Source organism: Quercus suber, unplaced genomic scaffold (genome assembly GCF_002906115.3).
Source record: "Quercus suber isolate HL8 unplaced genomic scaffold, Cork oak 2.0 scaffold_318, whole genome shotgun sequence".
Taxonomy (NCBI): Eukaryota; Viridiplantae; Streptophyta; class Magnoliopsida; order Fagales; family Fagaceae; genus Quercus; species Quercus suber.
In genome coordinates, this window is record NW_027069773.1 from 745170 (window position 1) to 770706 (window position 25537).

The 25537-nt window shown below is 35.2% G+C and overlaps 1 long non-coding RNA gene and 1 pseudogene across 1 annotated transcript; one reads left to right on the forward strand and one right to left on the reverse strand.

The window, feature by feature from the left end:
• The window catches only part of LOC112039399 (protein SRG1-like), a 36009-nt pseudogene extending 12403 nt beyond the window's left edge, over window positions 1–23606 (reverse strand).
• LOC136071494 (uncharacterized) lies at window positions 91–13864 on the forward strand. The gene is made up of 3 exons (XR_010632789.1): window positions 91–386; window positions 866–936; window positions 13309–13864. It is a non-coding gene; the product is annotated as an uncharacterized LOC136071494 (long non-coding RNA).
• Window positions 23607–25537: the final 1931 nt, after the last annotated feature.

Here is a 25537-nt window from a genome sequence, read left to right on the forward strand (position 1 = left end):
AATTCTTAATCCATGTTGCCAATTAAATTGTGAAAGGTTGTTTCGTACGAATCTCAAAACTCTGATTTTTTTTTTTTTTTTGGTTGAATGGGTTTAGATTTGATTCGTTTTTGTTTTGAGTTTTTGGGTTTTCTATCAAAAATGTTTGTTTCCTCAATTTTAGATATTTGCTTTTGTTTTGTTTTGTTTTATGTTTTTTTTTTCTTTAAGATTACAGAAATCACTAAATCATTGAGATTAAATAAGTGTAAGATTGAAATCATTGGGTATTTCCGTTTCTTACATTTATTTTCCTTCTTCAATCTTATTTTAGGCTTTTCCTGCCAAAATAACATGCACCAGATAGAGTCCGTAAGGTATATAGAGATAAGCGTATACCGTAACGGGTAAAGATATCCTTTTTTTTTTCTTTTCTTTTTTAAATTTGGGGATTGAATATGATTTAGGTTTGAATTTCTTGGTTGGATTGGTTTAGATTTAGTTATAGTTAGTTTTGGTTTTGAGTTAGGCTTTGATTAGCATGCCTCTGATAGGTAATTTGGCCCGTTGTTTATTTTTTACATTTTAAATTATTTTTGCATTAGTTCTGGCTTGATTTAGATTGGTTTGGTTTTGAGTGATCATTTACGAAATTCATTGTATTTGTTTCTCAAAAAAAAAAAAAAAAAAAACTGTTGTCTACAATTCCATCTTCTCCTACTTTTCTGCTCCTTCCCTGTAACAAGAAAGGTTCCATTCTTAATTTCTGATCTTACATAATTTATGCCTTATTATTCTTTCTATACCATTCGCTGTTTTTTATATAATTATATTCCATCTTCCTAATAAATCTTCCCTTTCTATTCTGTCTTTTCTCCAATTGCAGAATACTGATTTTCTATGCCAGATAAAGCCATTGGGTTTTCTGCAAAAGGAATTACTCAATCAAGGTTAAAGGTTTGGCTACCTATTACCCTAATCTCGCATTTATTTTTTCAATTTCTTAAGTTCTGTTTTGTCAATTATTGTATTGGTTAGATTTTTTTTTTTTTGGGGCCTATTTTTTTTAGATTTGTACTTTTTTTCGTTTGCCCTTGAAATTTGAATTGATTTATGTTTTGTTGATTATTGTATTTTGGTTAGATTTGGTTTTTATTTGGCAGTTTTTTTGTGAGATTTTCTTTTCCTGCCTATGAATTTGAATTCATTTAATTCTAGCGTTAAAAACGCTTCAAAATAGATTCAACTAACTCTTGTTCCAAACTTTTCATCTTCTCATCATGAGAGGAAATTTGATTTCTCAAAAATTCATTCTTTTTATTAAATTCATCTAATCTAACAATCAATTCCTCTTTTTCAAGATTAGCCAATTTTAACTCTTCCTTAAATTTCTTAGAAATTTTGAAAGATTTAGATAATTCCTTACGAAAAGTTTCGCAGACATCAATAAAATCAACAGAAACAACAGTGTCCATTTTATTCAAATCATCACAAACATGAGTAGAAAGACACTTCAAATTATCCATGATAACAGAGGTTAAGGATCAGCTCTTAGATCAAAGGATCTACAAACAAAAGAGCTACCTACTCTGATACCACTTGAACGGTTTTAGACCCCTTAACCCAACTAGATTAACCTAGTTAATTAGCCAAGTGATTAATTTAGTCAAATTATACAAATCTAGGTTAACACAATCAAACAATCATATCAAGAATATGAAGCAGCGGAAAAGTAAATAACACAAGATATAATGAAACATAGGGAGGATTTGACCTAGTTATTCTCAAAGTAAACTTGAATCCACTATCTTGAAAGAATCGAAGTTCATACAAAAGGACTTACAAGCTCTCTGCTTGACTTTCTAATGCTACCCACCAGTAAAACTTACTGACGCGACCACGTGCAAGCTCCGAATCCACGGACTCCTTCTTTCTAGGATTCTCCACTAGTTACAAGCACTTACGCTTGTTATTCTTTAAGCTTCAGTGGCAGTAACTGAGTTGATCATCAAGGTATTGATAATATCTCTTCCTTGAAAACCCTAAGTTTTGTGTAAAGGAAAGTTCCTCTAGATCTCACAAGAGATTTACACAAAACAGCAATATGAGCAACCAGAGCTGTACTAAAAAATGTGGCTAAGGTTTTCTTTATATACTAGGAGAATTAGATTTGAAAACCCTAATCCTTAATGGGCTTGGGCTGAGTTGGAAATTCTGAAGAAAAAACATTCTGCCCGAGATTCGATCGATCGAGTCTAAACTTCGATCGATCGAGCCAGGCCAAAAGTCACTAATACTTCTGCAGCCACTCGATTCTAACTTTATATAAAAGACACAACTTTGAGTAAGTCTAAACAAGACTAAATAACCTGTTTTGATCATGGTTTGCCAACATTACATATTAGAGTTCTAAATACATAAATTCTTAAATCTTTAGAACCTAACACTTGTCTTTCTCTCCGATTCCTCTCTCGATCCCTTCTCACCAAAATTTTTTGTCATTTTTCTTGGCCAAAGATTCAAAGATTTTCTTCGAAAACTTAAGGTAAGACACTTTTTCCCTTTCTTTTTCAACAAATTACATGATTTCATGCATTTTTCATGCATTTTCTTAAGGATTTTAGCATTTTTAGAAATTTGGGGTTTTTGATATTTTGGGCATTTTGATCAAAACTGAATCGTGGGCTTTTCTTCATGCATCATTTAAACATGATTCCCATACTTTAATTTCAACATTTTCATGGTTTATAATTTTTTTTAAAAAAAAAATTAGGGTTCTTAAGTGATAGACCAAAAACGTATTGACCCATTGTGATTTAGATTAATCGATTAATTGGCCAAGTTACTAATTAATCAAATTATCATGCAAAACGCGTGGTAGCCCAAACAAATCATCAATTAAACTAAGTGTAGCAGAAAATAAATTTGACATGGTGATTTGTCATTTTTCCAAAGTGAGCTGAATCCTTCCCTGCCAAGTCGAAGGACTTTCCTTCTACTGCCCCTTATGTTTCATCTTTCTAGGTTCCCCGAAGTGCCAGTTTTTTTCTCACGATTCCCTGGCTCTTTGTCTTCTGATCTTAGCAGGCTAGGCCTTTGTTTCATGGGCTTTAAAACCTACTCCTTCATGGATCTTGGGCTTCAAATCTTTGGGCCTTATATTATGATTTTTTTTTAACCTCAACATTAATTAATCAAATTATCATACAAAGCGTGTGGTAACACAAACAAATCACCAATTAAACTAAGTGTAACGGAAAATAAATTTGACATGGTGATTTGTTTATGAATGGGGAAAATCTACACGGGAAAAACTCCATTGGGTGATTTTTAGGTCACCACTCCTGAAATTTCACTATTATCATAACAAGCGGTTACAAGTAAAGAAATCCCAGTACCTTATACCAACCTACAGTTGAACCCTTACTCCAATACCCAATTGGACTTGTTCTGTAGTGACAATTTCTTCTTTTGATGAACGGCTCCCATGTTCGTGACTAACCAATTGCGCAGATCCCAGTACGCAACTTCAATCACCAACTAGAGAAGGTTGTTGGCTGTAAAGTTCTTCAGTTCATCCTAACGATGAAGATCAAGAAGATGCTTGGTCACAAAGCCCAAAGGTGCACATACAATGTAACTTCTTCAAGAATGATAAACTAAGGCAAAACTTTGTCTCCTGTCACAATTTGCTTGTACAGACTTTGCTCAATGCTTGTGCAACTTGTGAACTCTTTGACGACCCTTAAAACAATCCTTTTATATGTCTAGGGTTAGGAGAAAAGAAAGCTCAAACATATAAACACGGATCCCAAGAAAATCATATCTGAATTCTGAATTTCTTAAACCTCGACAAATAGGAGGTGTCGAGCAACTGTTGAGTAGGTGTCGAGCACACGAGCTGAACAGCTTCTTAAACCTCGACACATGCTAGTTGTCAAGCTAGCTGTCGAGCTTTAATGAACTTGCACTTCTCAGCTTGTTTCTTGGACAAACTTGATGACTTCAATACTTGATCTTGAAACACAGTTTCATAAAGTATTAAAAACACTTAGATCTACCCAATTACAAGTAAAGTGCGTTTTGTCAAAGGATTAGCCAATTAAATAAAAGAATGACATATTTTTTTAACAAGTGAACGACATATGTCCTAACAATCTCCCCATTTGGCAATTCATGACAAAACCACAACAAACAAATGAATATATATGCGAAGTCATAAGTCACTCAACTCATATTCATTTGTTGAATACAATAAAATCTATCCTAACATAAACTTTTGAAAAACTTTGCACGAAGAGAGTTTATGGTAAGTAGACTTTGACAACCTGTATTTCTGAAACACTTTAAACAAAACTCATCAAGGAATTTTAGTGTGAAACAGAAATAATAGATTGCATACAATTAAGAAGCATATTTATAAAGGAAGAAAAGAAACAACACATGTAAGGGTAGGTGAAAGAAACATATGTCAACATATAAAGAAGATAAGTACAATGTATGTGTAAAAATGGTCACAAAACCCAATGTACAAGAACAATGTATCTAAAAAAGAAAGAAAAGAAAAGATACATAATATCCTCACTACATCCCTCAGATCAATAACACTCCCCCTAACAAAATGGTCCTATACTAACTCTCCCCCTAAGAATGACTACTCTTATATCCCAAAACTACTCCCCCTTTTTGTCACGAGTGACAAAGTGTAAGAGTATCAAGTAGACATCTCATCGATAGAGCTAGCATCTCCATCATCATCATCAAAAGCATCATTGCCATCGCCATCATCATCATCATCGTCTTCATTAGACACAGACGCCACTAAAGGAGGTGGAGGAGAAACCTCAGAAGCAAAGCCACCCATGCTCACCTGCTGCCTAGCAATATGGCCGGCACGAACATTCACCTGATACAATTTAGTAGAAATTGTATCAAGGCGAGCATCCACCCGCTGAAGCTAAGCCATGGTGTCACCAAGAGTTACATCACCCATGGAAGAGGAAGGAGTGGATATGGATGGAGCAGAGCGAGATGATGGAGCTGAACGGGAGGGAGGAGCTATTAAATCCGACTGTCGTGACCGAAACTGCGCCTCACTACGTTTTACGGTAGCAGCATCTATGGCACACATGAAAGTGAAATGGTCGAATACTGGAAAAAGGGACGGAAAAATGGCATAGACTCCTCATGATAGCAGAAGGAAAGATGAGCTTATCACGGGATGTCGAATCTAGATGGACATCTATAATAAAGAGAATGAAATGAGAAGGGAAATCTATAGTAAAATGCTCAAAGAGTGATAAAAAAAAACCGAGCATGAGGCTCTGTGATGGAGTTATAATGAAAGAGAGGATGGAGTCCAATGGTCATTACCATGTTCAAGAATCTAGGACCTTTAGCAAAAGGCCAACATGGTGTAAACTGACGCTCACCCTAAACAAAAGGGCGCTCACAGAAGGCGGACATGAGCTCATCTTTGGACACAGTCCTTAGACTCTCACAACTTGGATAATTACGAAACTCTACCCTAGGAACCCGAAGCACATTCACAACAAGTTGCGGTGTGACAAGAATGTGCGTACCTCAAACGCAAGTGAAGAAAAGAAGTACTGAATAATCAATCCCGTGCATGTTAGAGTAAAACTCCTGCATAAGCACGAGAGGACAAGTAATCGAGACGTCACATAATGACTCCCATCCTCGACTGTGAATGATATCGGGAAGGTCAGTGTCGACGAAGTCTGCCAGAATGACTTGGCGTTCTGAATGAATGCCTCGTCTAGAAAATTTCTCCGAGAAAGCCTTTTGAGCATCCTTATCACGGAACCGAATATTAGAATGAGTAGGATCAAATGAAGACGATGTCCTGGAACGAAGAGGGTTCTGAGACAAAGTAGATTTATGCTTAGGTGTCATAGACACGACTAACGTAAACAGAAGGAGGGGGAGAGAGAGAGAGAGATAATCAGAAAAGTCCCAAAGCAATTCAAGTAGAACAAGTATATTGAAAAGAGAGTACGTACGTATGGGAAATGTATGAACGTGACATGCAAAAGAAATTGAATCATGGACTCAGCCTAATCCAATCCTATCAGCACAAAAACAGATTGCACACATCTAAATGCATGATAATACTATTATAATGCATATCTGATGCAATGTATGAAGTTTTAAGATCACATTAGCATAACCCAACCCAAAAATGCAAAAAAAACTCATCAATTTTGAAAAACCCCAAAAATTTTCAAAAACCCCAAAACCTAGGTTTCAAAACATTTAATGCGAAGAATGAGAGATTAGAAGCTTACCAAGTGAAGAAAGTCTTGAAAAATCTTGAAGAAATCTTGAGGATCAAGATTGGAGTGAGATGAGAGTGTTTGGGAGAGAAAAACAAGAGCTCTCTTGAGAGAGATCGAGAGAAATAAGGTTCAGATTGCATGAGGAAGATTATATAGAACCTTAGTAATTCTCGACAGATGAAGGTGTCAAGAGGTGTCGAGATAGGTGTCGAGAAAATGGTCATCGACAAATGCAAGTATCAAGAAGGTGTCGAGGAACAAACCACCAGAAACAAGAATAGATGCTCGATCAATTGACTCAGCTGTCGAGAAGCTATCGAGGAGGCAGGAACTTTCTCGATTGATCCACCAACTGTCGAGAAGCTGTCAAGATTGTGATAAGAAAAAGCTGAAAAAGGTTAAAAAGCTCGATGGATAGCTAGGTATCAATAAGGTGTCAAGGAGGTGTCGATCTAGCTTTTAAAAACAATTTTTCAAGAAGTGAAAAACATAGTCATGAATGCATTCTAACATGAAACTCAACCAATGATCCAATCAACATATTAAACTCTCAAAGTCATCTCTCAATAGTAATATTAAGCACATGGATCCCAAAAACACATACACACACTAAACAAGTCTAACCAATTTTATATTTCAAAAACAAGTTAAGACAGTTTAGTGAGCATATATTAACACATGTAAAATCTTGTGATGGCCAAATCACATTGTACCTGCACATGTATCAAGAGTAGCAAAGAATATTGCATGTTGGGTGTGAAAAACATCGTAAGATTGCATAAGCGTGTACATATTATGACGATTTGAGATATGAGAAAATCACTTTAACTTACACACAATCATAACTGTTTGATGGGGACTATCACCTTCGAGGTACATCCTATAACTCCTATATCTCCTAGAATACACGCTTGCAATCATATTTAAAAGCATTTTTGATCTTTTTGCTTTTTATTTTTCTTTGCATATTTTTATTTTATTTAGCATATCATGCATGAGCATATAAGAGAAAGAAAAGAAATACCCAATGATAATTTACATTCCAATTTTGCTATGCCAAAGCACACAAATGTCATTGACATCACACTTTTACTATGCCGAAGCATACAAATATCTTTCATAATTGGCAGACAACAGTGGTGAGATGATTATTTATGCCTTTCTTTTAGGATTTTCTAGTCCTTCTTGTCAAAAAGAGTGATATGAGTGTTAAGTATAAGAGATAACTTAATCTTACTCATCACAAACAAGAGCCACAAAGCTCACTTGCTTAGTTGTGCATAAAGATGCTCATCTAAGTTACAAAAGATACAAATTTTAGAAAACTTTGTTTCAATGGCCATTCAAGGTACACAAGTACCAATGTATACAAAACACACACTGTTTTTGTATTTTCTAATTTTTCAATTTTTTTAAAATCAAAAACAAAATAAACAAAAACTAAAAACAAACAAACAAAAATATGTTAAGCAAAGCAAAGCATAAAACTAGACTGACTCAAAACAATAAAGCAAAACACACAAGTAATGCAACAAACAAAAATAAGAAGATAGAAGAAAGTAATAGAATCACTTGAAGCCCCTTTCCTTCCAGGCATTGGAAGAACCTTTCCTTTGATTAAACCCTTGAATTGGTGGTGAGGGGGAAGAATTGAAACCATTCAAGTTCGAAAGGAATATAAGGGCTTTAAAAACATCCCAAGAGAAGCAAAAGAGGATTAAAGCTGATTCTGGCTTCCAGATGCTATCATGCCGTTGCTATGTTGAGTGGCTAACCACTTATAGCAATTTGGTCGAGTATGACCGGCAGCTCCAATGATGACAGAGATGCTACTTCTTCTGTTTAGGCTTTTGAAAGTTTGCCTTCTTAGCCTTAGGGTTTTTAACATGTTTATTATCTTGCTTAGGGGGTGCTCCTAAGATAGATTTACCCTTGTCTAAGTTCTCATTAGCTAATTCAGTTTTAGCATCATTGTTCTCAATTTTAGCATTATTAGCAGGAGGAACAAAAACAGTAGCACTAGTAGAAGCAATATTAGAGGAAGAAAGACCATACCCTAAACCTGTTCGATCTGTAGCAGATTTTTGAATGCTGAGCATCTCATCAAGCTTTTCACTTGAAGTCCTCTCCAATTGAGCTCTAACTTGAAACAGCTTCGCTTCAAGCTTTTTGGTCTTTTCAGCTAAAAAATTGTTTTCAAACCTCAGTGCTTCAATAGTCTGATTAGCCTTATCAAACTTTGTGGACAGCTCTTCACGATCAAGTTTCACATCACTGAGTTTCTTGGTGGCCAGCCTATACAGTTTCTCATACTTCTCAGAAAGCTTGTACAATTTCTCATAGGTTGTATGGATATCATCTTGATCATCCATCTTCTTACACTTAGAATCCACCAATTCTTCTTCTTCGTCCATGTCTTCCACAATCCCTTCAGTAGGATTGACTATGGCAGTGAAGGCATTCAAGATTCTGTCATCCTCATTATCGAAATCATCCTTAGGCTCAGTGTCACTCAAGGTTCTAGCAAGTGCCTTACTCTTCCCAAAGTTCTTGAGATATGTGGGACACTTTTGCTTCATGTGTCCGAAGCTATGACTCCCAAAGCACTTTGGTCCTACGGGAATAGTGTACTGACTGCCATCCTTTTCATCCTTCTTTCCTTTGTCTTGGCTCTTGAACTGAGAAGAACTAGATTGCCTACAGTCCTTGTCGAAGCTCCTCCATTTGGCATTCTTCATGAACTTCTTGAATTGCCTTGTAATGTAGGACTTCATCTTAGAATCCTCATTATCTGAAGATTCATCAGTGTCACTGTTCTTGGCCTTCAAAGCCATGCTCTTGCTTTTACCCGACTTGCCAATCCTTGACAACCCTAGCTCATAAATCTGCAGATTACCAACCAGCTCTGTCAAAGGAATCTTGTCAATATCCTTTGATTCCTTTATTTATGTGATCTTGGCATGGAATCTCTCAGGTAGAGATCTAAGCACTTTCCTCATAATCTTGGGTTCAAGAATGGTTTCCCCAAGATTGAAAGCTAAGTTCACTATGTCTTTGAGCTTGGCATAGAACTCATCGAATGATTCATCCTCCTCCATCTTTATCTCTTCAAAGCTTGTAGTGAGCCTCTAAAGCTTTGAATCCTTGACAACCTTTGTACCCTCATAGGTTGTCTGGAGGATGGTTCATGCTTCCTTAGAAGTTTCAGTAGAGGATATCTTCTTGAACTCCTCCTTGGTGATCGCACTAAATAAAGCATTCAATGCCCTGCTGTGAAAGTTTACCGCCTTGATCTTTGCCTCATCCCAATCAGTCGGCGCTTCCTTTGGCTTAGTCCAGCTAATCTCTATAGCTTGCCAAACTTTCTCATTTAAAGACTGCAAGAAAGCTCTCATGTGTACTTTCCAGTATGCATAGTTAGTGCCATCAAATAAAGGAAGTATAATTAATGATTGTCCTTTATCCATGACAACAGGGGTCAATGGATCAAACATAGCAAAGATTAACCCTAATCAAAGTGTACCTGCTCTGATACTACTTGATAGGCCAAAAGCGTATTGACTCCTTGTGATTTAGATTAATTGATTAATTAGCCAAGTTATTAATTATGAGGCTCAAACTTAAGCAAGGACCCTGGACTCTCTTGTCATAGTTTGAAGGGACTGGGCTTGGTTCACCACAGTTAAATAGGCTGTTTACAAACCAGGTTATGCACAGAACAAAGATCCTACAACACGTATACACTGGCAAGCAAGAATATATGTATTGAATAGCAAGAAAAACAGCAAAGGAAGACAATGTAATAAAGAAATACGTGAAATAACTGTTAGAGATCCTTAAATCAATATGAGATATTTCATTATCTTTTTCCTCTTAATTATAAATTACAAGGTGCTCACAGCCTAGTAGGGATCCCCAAACTAATATGAAGTATTTAATTATCTTTTCAATTATGGATTACAGTATGATCACTAAAACATGATACAAGGTCCAAATGAGCTCAAAAATTACAGACTTAGATAGCTATTCAAGCCTCTAAGACTTGCAAAATTTGAATCCCTTTGAATCCAAGTAAATACTAGTGGCTGTTTATGGGATACCGGGAGGTATTATCTATTACTTTTGAATTTTGACAGAGTTTTCTCAATGATTCTCTTATGGTTCCACTATTTCCGAATGCCCTTTTAATGTTGGCTACCTACCCCTTTTATAGTGTCAAGGTAGGATTCTAGGGTACCACCAATTTCTCTCTTTTGCTCCCTAGGCATCAAAGCTCGTGCTGTGCCTGTTGCTCAGATGGTAGATTCTTACCTTATTCCTTATAATTTTCTCCTTTTGGTGCTGTTTCCTTGAAAGTCCTTCGCTGACTTTCCATTCAGTCGTGCTCCTAGGTAGTTGACCTTAAATCTCTCTTCTTTCAATGCTTCCACGCCTTTTCCCTTTCTCATTTTTCCAAAGTGAACCGAATCCTTCCCTGTCAAGTCGAAGGTCTTTCCTGCTACTGCCCTTTATGTTTCATCTTTTTGGGTTCCCTGAAGTGCCAATCTTTTTCTGACGATTTGTTACTTTCCAATCCCTCTAGTTCTTTGTTGCATCACTGAGTGTTTGAGGAGGGCATATCTATCCTTCGTTTCCTGTGCTTTTTTTGATTCCCCCTTTCCGAGCTGTCTTAATCTCACTTTGGCTGTGTTATGTGTCCCAAGGATCCCTAGCTCTTAGCGGTCTTTGGGATCCCGGCCCAGTTTCTTTCTTCTTGTTTTTTTTTTTTTGGTCTTCTGATCTTAGCAGGCTGGGCCTTTGTTTCATGGGCTTTAAAACCTGCTTCTTCATGGATCTTAGGTTTCAAATCTTTGGGCCTTATATTATCATTTTTTTTTAACCTCAATATTAATTAATCAAATTATCATGTAAAGCGCATGGTAACACAAAAAAATCATCAATTAAACTAAGTGCAACGGAAAATAAATTTGACACGGCGATTTGTTTACAAATGGGCAAAACCTACACGGCAAAAACTCCAGCGGGTGATTTTCAGGTCACCACTCCCGAAATTTCACTATTATCATAACAAGCGGTTGCAAGTAAAGAAATCCCAGTACCTTATACCAACCTACAATTAAACCCTTATCCCAATACCTAATTGCATTTATTCTGTAGTGACAATTTCTCCTTTTGATGCATGGCTCCCATGTACGTGACTAACCAATTGCACAGATCCTAGTACGCAACTTCAATCACCAACTAGAGAAGGTTATTGGTTGCAAAGTTCTTCAGTTCATCCCAATGATGAAGATAAAAAGATGCTTGGTCACAAAATCCAAAGGTGCACATACACAACAACTTCTTCAAGAATGATGAACTAAGGCAAAACTTTGTCTTCGATCACAATTTGCTTGAACAGACTTTGCTCAATGCTTGTGCAACTTGTAAACTCTTTCACGGCCCTTAAAACAATCCTTTTATATGTCTAGGGTTAGGAGAGAAGAAAGCCCAAATACATAAACATAAATCCCAAGAAAATCATATCTGAATTTCTTAAACCTCGACAGATAGGAGGTGTCCAGCAGCTATCGAGCAGGTGTCGAGCACACGGGCTGAGCAGCTTCTTAAACCTTGACACATGCTAGTTGTCGAGCTAGCTATCGAGCTTTAATTCACTTGCACTTCTCAGCTTGTTTCTTGGACAGACTTGATGACTTCAATACTTGATCTTGAAACGCAATTTCTTGAAGCATTAAAAACACCTAGATCTACCCAATTACAAGTAAAGTGTGTTTTGTCAAAGGATTAGCCAATTACATAAAAGAATGACATATGTTCTTAACAAGTGAACCACATATATCCTAACATTAAGTTCTTGAGAGATTTGGGGATTTTGTGAAATTTGGTAAAATTGAATAAAATTGGCTTGTGTTATTGATAGATTGAGTGAGTATAACATGGTTTATGCTTGTTATGTTGTTCAATTGATCAATACGAGGATTTTTTAAAATTGGGTTTTCCAAAATTGGGGATTCTCTAAAATTCTTAATTTTTTTAGGTCAATTTTCACTATTTTGATGAAATTAGACTGTTTTAGAGCATTAGAGCATGTATCATATGAATTCTAATGTCATGCATCATATAGTTTTTCAAAAATTCCATGTTATGTTGTCTCTAACCCTTCTTAATGCAGTTTACCCTTGGTTTTGTTGTGTTGTTTTTGCTTTTGTCTTTAGTCATGGCTCTAAAGGTTGGTAGGAAATTTAAGACTAGAGCTAATAGGAACCCTGGGTCATCCTTTTCTGGTTCTGCATTAGTTAATAGAGTTAGGTTCTTGTCTGCCAAATGTGAGGAGACTTAGGAGACCTTGACTAAATATAGGTCTACATGGGGTGAAATGGAGATTTTCTTGAGTGAGTTGGATCCCTCCATCTGTAGGAATTTTGTGTTTAGGAATAGGTATCTTTGTGTGAGGTGTCTGATCCTCCTCCTGCAACCTTGATTAAAGAGTTTTACTTAAACCTCTCTGTCTATTTTGAGATTACAGGTGGTCATTACTTAACTTCTTGGATTCGAGGTCAAGAGTTTACCATCACTAAACAAACTATTTCTGAAGCTTTAGGAGTGCCTTTAGTTCATAAACCCACTTCCCATACACTGATTTCCCTTCTGTTGATGATATCATGTCTCTTCTCTGTGGTAGGTCTGTTTCTTAGGGTACTGAACCAAAAATCAATTCTAGTGAATTTATTGAGATTAATTCTTTATATTTGAGGATTTCTTGTCATAACGTCTATCCTATATCTCATGTTCATACTGTTCCCATAGATAAATGTGCTTTTCTTTATGCTCTTATTACTGATGGTTCTATGTGTTTTCTGTCTTTGTTTATCCAAACCATTGTTGATATTTCTAAGAGTAGGAGTAAATGTCAGAAATTATTCTTTTCCATGTACATTAATAGGATTTTGAGGTTTTTAGGGTTGTCTGAGTTTCCACCCTTAGAGTTATTTCACATCACTGCTCTCATAGAAGCCACCTTTCTTAGACAACGACAGGCACATATGAAGAGTGTTGAACCAAGCACTAGGACATCAAAGAGATCACGAGGAGAAGCTTCTACTATAGCTCCTGCCTCTGGTGCTATGCCTGCTGCTGAGGAGACTTTTGGGATCTGACTGTAGCTGTGGATCCTTTTAGTGGTGCTAACGATGTAGACCTTATTATTGCCCTTCCTCTCTCACTTTGTGCCATGGAGTCTTTCATGACTACTCAGGTAGCTCATGGATAGCTTCTAGATGAGTTGTTGATGGAGGCTGCTTCCTTGAGAGTATATTTTGCGGAGTATAGGAGTACTTTTCCACCTTTTCTACCCTTTGATGACTGATGTTTCCTTTGGCAATCCATAACAAAAAGGGGGAGAAGGCTTTAGGACTTTTTGTACTTAAAGGGAGTAGAGTTATTGTATTTAGGGGGAGTTTGATATATTTGATGTTATTTCTCTTTGCTTTTGATGTGTATATTTCATTGTTTATATCTGTTTAGTGTTCTGTTCTAGTTTCACAAACATTGATGTGCTTATTGTTTATGATAGTTATTGATGATGAGGTTATTTATTATGATATTACTGTCTCTTTATATGTTTTGTGAATTAAAGATCAGATTTTTAATTAGATTATGGTACTATATTTTCTACACATGCGTTTATGGTTTGTTTTTAGAGTTTTAGGAATTTACAAGGTAATTCTTTCAACAACTGTGTTTGTTTTTAGACCCCTTAAGACACAATTAAATTAACCTCATTAACAAGCCAAGTTATTACTTAGTCCAAATTTCAAATCTAGGTTAACATAATCATATATCATATCAATGTAAAGTGCAGAATATAAAGAACACAAAGATATGATCACCCAGGAAAACCAAATTGGTAAAAAATCTGGGGAGGATTTAACCTAGCTATCTTCAAGATAAAACTGAATCCACTATGAAAGAATCGAAGTTTTACAATAGCAACTTAGACCACTAACACCCTATTGCTACCTCATGTAGAAAACTTACTGACACGACCACATGCAAGCTCTGAAACCACGAACTCCTTCTTTCTTGGATTCTCTAGCAAGTACAAGCACTCCCGCTTGCATATCTTTAAGCTCTTTAGTGCTGCAACTGAATGATCATCAAGCTCTTAATGAAATCTCCTTCTTGATAATCCTAAGCATGTGTGAACTCAACCACCTCTCATGTCTCGCAAGAGATTCACACACAGCAACAAAGCAACCTCCAAAATGTGGCTAGGTTTCCCTTTTATACCTAAGGCAAAACATAAAACCCTACACATCATATAGGCTTAGGGCTGAGTTGGAAATTCTGCAGAAAAAACATTCTGCCCTACTTTCTGCAGCAATGAATTCTACAGCAGCTCGATTCCAACTTTACATAAAACACATACTTTGACCAAATCTAAAACAAGACTAAAAACTTGTTTTGATCATGATTTGCCAACAATACAAATTAGAGTTCTAATACATTAGTTCCTAAGTACTTAGAACCTAAAAAACTCCTCCTTTGGTAATCTGTGACAAAACATAAACACAATACTCAAAGTTACAAGTAAAAGCCCTTTACAAAAATAATGCCCATTACAAAATAATCCAACCTAACTACTATCCATCAGTTGCAAGTGTAGACAGCAACATGACTGAATCAACCTGTATATTTCCTGAAATACTTAACAAACGCATAAACGCATGTTTGGAAAATACAAATAAAACAAAAATAAATTATTGACTTCACGAGACACAAAACAAAGACATATATCATGAATAACTCATAAATATAAATCAATGAGCAGTGAAACAAGAAACATAGATAACAATGTATCCAAACATGAATAGCCCAAAAACAATACATCAAGAGCCAAAAAGGATATATACACAGTGAAGCACCTAGATACAATCTAAACTCCACAAGCTCCAACAAACAAAATCTCCCCCTACCTACCAAAAAAAAAAAAATCTTTTACAAGTGTCCAAAAATACTCCCCCATTTTGTGACGGAATGCCAAGGACAATTAGAATCCATCATCAAAAGGAGGTGGTGAAGGCAAATGTCGAAGATGTGCCAAATCTACTCGTAAAGCACAGAGCTCATCAAGCATGTCCACCAAAATTTGACCAAGAGTTGCTTGAACGGTCATGACAGTCTCCAAAGTACGACAAATGACAAAGTCATCCAAAGTAGATGGTAGAGGAATAGCAGCAGCAGCAGTACCAACAAGATCAGCAGATGCCTCACCAGAAGTAGTACCTGTAGAAGCAGGAGGGGGTGCGGTACTAGAAGGCTCAACACGAGGGTGTTTAGAGGTCTCTCTCATCTGAGCAGCCCTCTGTCTATGAAAAGTGGCATCTATGGGAGCAATAATGCGTATGGGCTCAGAAGCGGGAAAGTCATCTAAACCTAAAAACAACAAAATCCTATGAATGAAAAAAAGGTAAAAAAGAGCATGAGCAGTAGAGGAACTCCTATGAACTTCGTTCAAATAACGAAGAAACAAATGAGGAAAACTAATAGGAGCATCTGTAACAAGAGCATACAAAAATGCTCACATAGGATGGAGTAGAAGAAGAGGAGGATGTCCTATGGGCTTTAGTCTTCCTAGGCATGGTGCTAGGGTAAGGACAAAGACACAAGAGAAAGAACCAAAAGAACAAAAAGAAAAACTAAGGGCAGACTGCAAGTTAGCACAAAAAAAATATAGAAATAACAATCTATATGATGTATGAACAGATAAATGTCATGATGCATGTTCTAATGCAGTGATAACAAGTGCAATTTAAGTTTAGAATCACAAAATTGGCTTAAGCATAGAGTTTATAACAACAACTCCAAAATTTTGAAAAACCACTTGTTCACTTTGTACTAAATTGACCAATTGATCATCACACAAGTTAGAATACAGTTTATAATGATCAAATTAATCAATCCAACAAGCCAATTTCATTAATTAAACTCAATTTGAACAAAATCCCCAAATCGGGTAGTTTCAAGCCCTAAAATTTTCAATTTCTCACAATACATCAAATTGATCAAATTAAACACCATAGATCATGTTTATACCATCCCCCAACAAAAACCCATTGATCAATTGTGAAAGAAAAGGCTTAATTCATCAACTAACCCCCAAAATTTCATAGGTCTGAAATTTCCCAAATAATGCATGATTTGATGCATGAAAAGTGAAAATAAATGCAAAAGGAAGGGTACAAAGGTCTTACCGGCCTTGGGAGAGAAAAACTTGCAAAAAGAATGGAGGAAAACAACAAAAAATTGATTTGGAGCCTTGATCGAGTCGTATAGAGAGAGAAAAAGTTAAAAAACTTTTGAAAAAGTGAGTTTGAACACGTGAAAATCAGTTTTTAAAAAAATTCTCTACACGATTTTTGATCGATCGAAAAATAGATTTGATCGGTCGAAAATGCTTTGATTGATCCAACACCAATCGAGCACCGATTGAAATAGATAGAGGCTGACCAAAACATTTAATCGTAATTTCGGTCGATTGAAAAACAGGTTCGATCAATCAAAATTTTCAAAAAATCAGATTTTTGAAAAACACAGCATTTTTACGCAGAAACTCCTCAAAGCATTGATTTTTATAAATAAAATGCATAAGTATGAGATGAAATGCTTTTCAAAAACACATGTTTTGAAACCTAGTTTTCCCAAAATTAATATTTCCAATCCATTCTCTTAAAATCTCAACCATCAAATATGTTTTGCATAAAACTCAAGCAATTTTCAAACTTGGTTGGCCAAACCAAAATCACACACCATAACATGTACAAAGTTTAGCAAAGAGTAACTTGTGTGGTGTGTGCAACTAGCAAAAGCTTGAGATACATGTGAGGTGATATGTAAATAGAAATCAAGCACAAAGTCTATAAAATTCATCACATAGAATTTGAGAGAGACTATCACTTAAAGAGTTACATCATATAATTCCCACATCTCCTAGAATAAAAGTTTGCAATCATATAAGTTTCTTGATTTGCCTCATATTGTACACACCAATTTTAATTAAGCAAAAACTTATTAAAATAGCCGGGATAATGTACACACCAATTTTATTTGATTGATTTAATTATAGTCCAATAATGTACACACCAATTTTAGCATTTAAACCAAAGCTACACTTTATGTTCTTTTAGTGCATGTGCTACACTTTCGCGAGTACAAAATCTTACGATATACACTAAGGTGTTCATGATTGGCTAATAAATAGTGGTGAGATGGTTATTTTTGCCTTTCTCAAAAGGATCAAGTTTGACAATCAAAGGCAAGTGATTTCAAGATCAAGACAAAGTGATCAAAAACTATAAACATCTTTCCCACATAATATGCACTACAAAGCTCAAACTAGTAAAGTGCAAGGAAAAAAGCCCATTAAAGCTAAACAAGGTACATAAACACATTATGCAAAAATAAATTGGCCAATCTTGATTTCAAATCCAAGAAAATAATGCAAAACACAATTTGCTTCCCTTTTTCTTTTTTTATTTTTTCTTTTTATTTTGAAAAGAAGAAACAAAAATAGTCCTAGAATGAAATGCATGAATGTTATGCAATGCAAGTTCTAGAAACAAAAAGAAAACAAAAAAGCAATAAATAACAATGGTCACAAAGGGTAGAGCAAAGAAGCACAAGGACCATGTCAGAAATACTCAATTACATTAAGCCTTTTGCATCCAAAACTTTTTAGATGCACCTCGAACATTGGAGTTCTTATTCACATTAGAGTGATTTCCAACTCCGAGATTGGAATAAAGGTTAAGAGTCTTTACCAATTCACCAATAAGTACTATAGGGTCCTATGCTTGAGGCACAGACACTTTTGGCTTATTTGCTTGCTTAGCAGCTTGCAATTTGAAACAGTTTGAATGAATGTGTCTAGATTTTTCACAAAAATGACAAACCCAAGCAGGCTTACCATGTAACTTGTCCTTAGAAAGGGTAGACTCCTTAGGTTTAGACTCTTTTAGATCAACCCTATTCTTCCTAGGAGGTGTGACCTCTATAGGTTTAACAGTCTCATTCACAACCTTACTCACAAGGGGTTCAGAGGAAAAGGAAGGAACAAAGTTTGTAGAATGGGGTTCAGGCACAGAGATGTTTTCTACAAAACCTAAACCAGTTTTGTTAAAGGAAGACTTTTGAACACTCAGCATGTGATCAAGTTTAGAGCTTGCCGACCTAATAGATTGTTCTTTAGCAATAGATAGTTCAAGTTCCAAATTCTTAACTTTATCAAGCAAAATCATATTCTTAGTTTTCACATTGTTCAAAATTTCATTAGCATTAAATAGTTTCACAAGAAAATTTTCCTTATCAAACTCAAGAGATGCAATTTTCTTCAAGCCAAGATTAACATTCATAGCATCCTTTGCAGCAACTTTGCAAAGTTTATTATAGGCTTCTGAAGATCTGTATCTTCAAAGAGTTCCCCATCAGAAAGGTTCTCTTCAACAGACACGCTTTCATTGACTACAGCAGTAGCAGTGAAAGTAATAAAGTTTCCATCCTCGTCAGAATCAGACTCATCATCGGAAACTTCATTATCACTAAGGGTTACAGCTATAGTCTTACCCTTAGACCTCAAGTATGTAGGACATTCAGATTTCATGTGACCATACCCTTGACATCCAAAACATTAAGAACCCATAGAATTATTAGAAGATTGACCTACTTTTTCTCTAGGTTTTTTAGTGTTGTTAACCTTAGTGGGATCTTTCTTCCTAAAATTTCTAGGTTTAGCATTGTTCTTACCTCTTGCCCTTCTGTTGTTGTTTCTAAGGAAATTCCTAAAGTTCTTGGCAAGGTAAGCAATCTTTGTAGCAAAGAGCTCATCATCAAATTTGCCAACATCAACATCATCAACTGACTTAAGAGCCATTGATTTGGATTTGCTAGTTTTGGGTAGGTCCAACTCATAGGACTGAAGAGATCCTACAAGTTCATCAACACAGATGGAGTTCACATCCTTGCTCTCAGTGATGGCAGTCACTTTGGATTTAAAATCTTCAGTCGAAAATCTAAGAATCTTCCCAACAATTTTAGGTTAATCATAGATTTCACCCAAGTTGTATGCAGAATTAACAATTTCATTAAGTTTAGCATAAAATTCAACAAAGGATTCATCATCAGACATCTTAATGCTCTCAAATCTAAATGTTAATTGATGCGACTTATTAATTTTGACAGCCTTTATGCCTTCGTGCACAGTCTGAAGGATATTCCACGCAGTATAAACAACATTAACATTAGAGATTCTCTTAAATTCCTTCATAGAAATAGCATTGGAAATAGCATTCATAGCTTTACTATTGAAAGTACCTGCTTCTTTCTGAGAATTTTGCCACTCACTCACAGGAGTAATGGGTTTCTCCCATCCGTACTTAAGGGAGTTCCAGATTCTCTCATCAATAGATTTCAGGAATGCTTTCATCCTTACTTTCCAATAAGCATAATTATTCCTATCAAAGTAAGGAGGAATAACCAGAGAGTGTCTGTGTTCCATGACAACAGGGGTCAAGGATCAGCTTAGAGATCAAAAGATCTATAACAAGAGAGCTACCTGCTCTTATACCACTTGTTTATTTTTAGACCCCTTAAAACACAATTGGATTAACTTAGTTAGCAAGCCAAATTATTACTTAGTCCAAATTTCAGATCTAGGTTAACACAATCATATATTATATCAATGTAAAGTGCAGAATATAAAAAACACAAAAATATGATCACCCAAGAAAACCAAATTGGTAAAAAACCTAGGGAGGATTTAACCTAACTATCCTCAAGGTAAAACTGAATCCACTATGAAAGAATCGAAGTTTTACAATAGCGACTTAATCCACTAACTTCCTATTGCTACCTCATGTAGAAAACTTATTAATACGACCACGTGAAAGCTTCAAAACCACGAACTCCTTCTTTCTTGGATTCTCCAACAAGTACAAGCACTCCTGCTTGTATATCTTTAAGCTCTTTAGTACAGCAACTAAATGATCATTAAGCTCTTAATGAAATCTCCTTCTCGATAATCCTAAGGATGTGTGAAGGCAACCACCTCTCAGATCTCATAAGAGATTCACACAAACAGTAACAGGGCAACCTCCAAAACGTGGCTAGGGTTTCCTTTTTATACCTAAGGCAAAACATAAAACCTTACACGTCATATAGGCTTAGGCTAAGTTGGAAATTCTTCAGAAAAAACATTTTGCTCGACTTTTGATCGGTAGAGTCTAATTCTCGACTGATCGAGCCAAACCGGATTGTACAATGAATTCTACAGCAGGTCGATTCCAACTTTACATAAAACACATACTTTGAGCAAGTCTAAAACAAGACTAAAAACCTATTTTGATCATGGTTTTCCAACAATACAAATTAAAGTTCTAATACATTAGTGCTTAAGTACTTAGAACCTAACAAGCTGTTATCTATTCTAGCAACTAATAGTTAGTAGTTGTGTAAGAATTGTATTAGGGCAATATCTTGTATTTGGGCTGATATGTAATTTAAGCATTTCATTATGTATGTGTATTTTGTCACGGATTGCCAAAGGGGGAGATTGTTAGGTTCTAGAGATTTAGGTTTAAATGCTTAGAATCATATTTTAATTGTGTTAGCAAACCAAGAACAAAACATGCCTAATCTAGGTGTTAGGCAATGCTTAAAAATGTTGGTTTCAAGGTTCAAGTCTAGTTGACTACAGAAAAGGAAGAGAGTTTTTGCCTTGCTCAACCAATTGAGAAATTAGGCTCGACCGAACGAAAATCGCAGGAACAGAAATTCTGTAGATTTTCAAAACAGGCTCAAGCTTGTGAAAACATTTAAGGTTTCATTCCAACTTCTCCATATATGAAAGGGAAACCCTAGCTATGTTTTTTAGACTTTTGGAAGACTTGTGTGTTACTGTTTATGAGATCTGAGAGGTTTTGTACCTTCTAATTACACAAGAATCTACTAGATCAAGATCTATATTTAAGCGTTGGTAGAACATAGTTGCTGCATCAAGATAATTACTGATGGTGAACTGAAACCTTTTAGTGGGATCTCAAAGTCACAAGCAAGGGTGCTTGTGTTGGTGCAAATCCAAGAAGAGGAGTTTGTGGATTTGGAGCTTACACGTGATCGTGTAAGTAAGTTACTACATGAGGTAGCAATAGATTTAGGGTTAAATATGATTGGAAAAACTGCAACTCTCTTATAGTGGATTTGCTTTACCTTAAGGATAGCTAGGTCAAATCCTCCCTAGATTTTTAACTTGAAACAGTTCGTTTCATCGGTTTTCCTAAGTCATCATATCGTGGTGTTATTTACTTTTCTGCTATTTTGCATGGTATTTTATTGTTGTAATCTAGATCTGAATAATAAACCTAATAATCAACTTGGTTAATTAATTAGGTTAAACAATTTGGTTTAAGGGGTCTAAACGAACAAACAATTTTGTTTTCTAAAAATAAAAGACTTAAAATATCTTCAGAGAGAGAGAGAGTGAGAGAGACTTGTATGGGAATTGGATCTTAGGGAACAAGTGAGGCTTCCTCAGATGGGTTGGAATCGTAATCATGTTGAACATATATCCCCAATCAAGCTTTTGCTCATCAAACACAACAAAAGCTTGCCCAAACCCACCACATCTCCTGGTAATTGCCATAACTTCTTCTTCTCTTCCATTGGCAAATTAAAGAATTCTTGAACACCTACTTTCACCTTCTCCACCAATGAAGTGCTCATCCCATGATTTATTAATTTCACAACACATTTCAATTTTTTATTTGTACTTAAACCATATATTTCAAATAGTTTTTTATATTAAAAAAATAAAAAAAAAAAAAAAAAAAAAAAAAACAACAACAACAACAACATTGTTATGCCCTCCCATCTTTGTGGTCTGATCAAGTTTGTATCTTTAAAATTCATACTATCAACTATCCTTGTACTATAATTGAAATAAAATAGGATGCCATTTTTTTAAAATCTTAATAGAATATAATTGGTAGAATTTTCATCCAAAGAATTTTTCTCCAATGTGGTTTTGATGAAAATTCCTTTAATTCATTAATTAAGTGACAGGACAAAATGGGCTTTTGCCCTTTTCAGAAAAATTAATTAGCTTTATACCCCATTTTCTAAACTAAGTAGGGAAATGCTACTCTTTTAAAACTCGATTTATGATAAATTGAGTTAGGTCCTATAGTGGCATTTTAACGAGCCTATAATGACGTTTTTTAAGACCTATAGTGGCGTTTTTTAACTCGACATCAATGAAATCTAGTTATAGGTAAAAAAAATTGCCTATAACTCAATTTCATTGAAGTTGAGTTAAAAAACATCACTATAGTTCTTAAAAATGTCACTATAGGCTCATTAAAACGCCACTATAGGGCTTCAGAATTTTTTTTTTCTATCTTGATTTATCATAAATCGAGTTTTAAAAGAGGGGCATTTCCCTATTTAGTTTAAGAAAGGGGGTATAAAGCTAATTAATTTTCCCGAAAAGGGCAAAAGCCTATTTTGTCCTTAAGTGACAAATTGATAAATTATCTATGTGCATTCTTAATTACATGACCTGCTTAGCCATGTGACTTTTCTTATATAGGAGTATGATTTAATGACTTTTACATGAGTATGCCTTTTTTTATAAACCCATAATGGATCGAAGAAAAAACCTTGTGACATTTTTTCACCAAATCATTTGTCCTTCTCCTTGTGTATGTTTGTGTGTGTCTATATATATATATATATATATATATTCCCCAATTTCCCCCCACCCCTAATTACCAATTATTTTGATCTTTCTTCAGACTTTTTAAGACACTACGTATATATAGAGTGTGTACATGGGTATAGTTTCCTCACTTCTAAGGGTATGTTTGTATAAACTGTTATGAAACGGTGTCTTGAGTTTAAAATGAGTGTTTGTAGAAAAAAAGAAAAGAAAAATTGCTATTGCCAAAGAGAGTTTGGGTTTTAGAACGTGCTTTTAAGCTCCCAAAATGCGTGATAAATATTCTTGAGAGAGAGAGAGATGATAACCTGGAAGAAACCCCATTCCTTGCTTGCATAGTGTAACTTCTCCAACTCTGAGTCTATAAATTCTAAGGAAAATAACCTTTGCATGTCGATGACTGGGACTTGGGGTAAAGAAGTGTTGTCAGTTATGATGGGAGGTTCACGATCATAACGCACATACCGCGGCGGGACTGTGCTTGGTGTCTCCTTTGCTAGCTCCTGAACACTAGGAACTGGCATGGAACTCCCTAACCTCGTTCGTTCTGGTTCCATATCTCTAGCTCCTAGAAATCCCAAAGTGAAAGAGCTTCAAGTCTTAGATCCTAAATGTAGAACCGTGAACTTTAAACTTACACAGAGTTGGAAAGGTCTCAAGGCCAGTTAACATCATTGCATGCAGTCTTTTTTTCTTTAGAAACAACTTGCATTAATTACCTTCCCTATTTTTCTATGTACACATGCTCTGCCGACATCCCTTTCGTTTAAAATAAATGACACTAGCACCTTCAAGGTATAAGAAATCGATAATCCTCCACGTTTTGTAGAAATTTCAATCAAGCCTGAAAAGTAAGTTTTGTCCTAAATACCTAATATTGTTGACTACATATTTGAATGGTATAATGCTACCACCATAAAAAATTTTACAATATTTTTATGAACGGTTGAGGTAATAAATTTTTACTAGTTTTCATTTGGGCTCAATAACTTATGTCACTTTTTTACTTACTAATAATCACTCATAACATTAACCGTGTAAATATTTTATTTTATTTTATTTTAGCATTTTCATTTGAATTTGTCGTAGAGTAATAATTCCACTGAGGGAAGAGAAAGTCATAACTTATAACAAACTGATAGACAGATTTTTAAAATAATCATCTACATGTGTTACAAGATAAATATCTCCTCTTCTCAAATAAATAAATATCTTAGCTCCTAAATGGAGAAACGTGAACTTTCGACTTATACCAACAGTTAAAAAGGTTCTTATAAAAAAAAAAAAAAAAAGGTTAGGCAATCGCCAGGCCCAAATTCAGAGTCAGCCCAACCATACGCCACTTAGGCCATGGCCTAAGGCCCTAATTATGCGTCAATAGAGACTTTAAAAAAATTTCTCAAACAATAATGGTCGTTACAATTTTGTCAAGAAGAAATCCCGAGTATTACCTAAAAAGAACAAGATTAGTATAATGTCTAGGTCATTTTTAAAAGATTTTCACCATAAATTCTAAGTGATAGGTTGTTAATAGCTGTCATTGGTGGGCAAAAAAACAATTTAAGTGGCGTTGTTTGGGTGGTCCCGCAATGGAGTTTCCCGAGGAGGTGGTCCCGATAGCAAGGACACTAGTGGTTAGTAATAGTTCCGCCAGTAATTATTAATTGCTTAGAAAGAAAACAAATACATTTATCAGCTCATCATCTGTTTGCTTGTTCACACTTAGGTTAGGCACACACTAATTTAAAACATGGACTATGATGATATAGATTATGATGAAGGTTATAGCATGAGAGACACACACAATAATTGGTCAAATAGTAATATGGATTATAAAACAGATTCTGATTCTGATAGTGATATTGATGATTATAACTATAATAATAACATAAATAATTGGAGTACTTTAACAGGAGATAAAATCAATCGACAGACTAATGGACACAATAATAGATTTTTAGACATGATTAATAAAAAGTTTGAATCTATAGAAAATACTGAAAGATCTACTACATGTACTAAAGTAGAAAGGAAAAATGATAGTTTTTTGGACCTCTATGAAAGATTGAAAGCTTTAAATTCACCTTTAAAAAACAAAAGAGATTTTGAACCCCATCATAGATCACCTTTAACCAATACTATAGCAAATAATTGGCATAGTAGACAAAAGGATGGCCTAATAGATAATTTAAAAGCAACTGACAAAGCTATATCTATAACATATAAAGACAAGGAAAAGGATGAACTAAAGAAACAAACTAGTCTTATAGGAATTATGCATGAAGAAAATGAAAGACAAAAGACTAATAAAATGAAAGATGGGCTAGTTCAGGAAAAAATAACACGTACAGAAGATAAAGGAATGATTAAAAAAAAAAGGAATGGTAAAAGAAATGATAGACAAAATGGAAAGACAAAATAGCAAGAAAGATGACATAGTAATAGACCAAGATAAAGCAAAAGAGATGATTGAAAGACAGAATAGTGA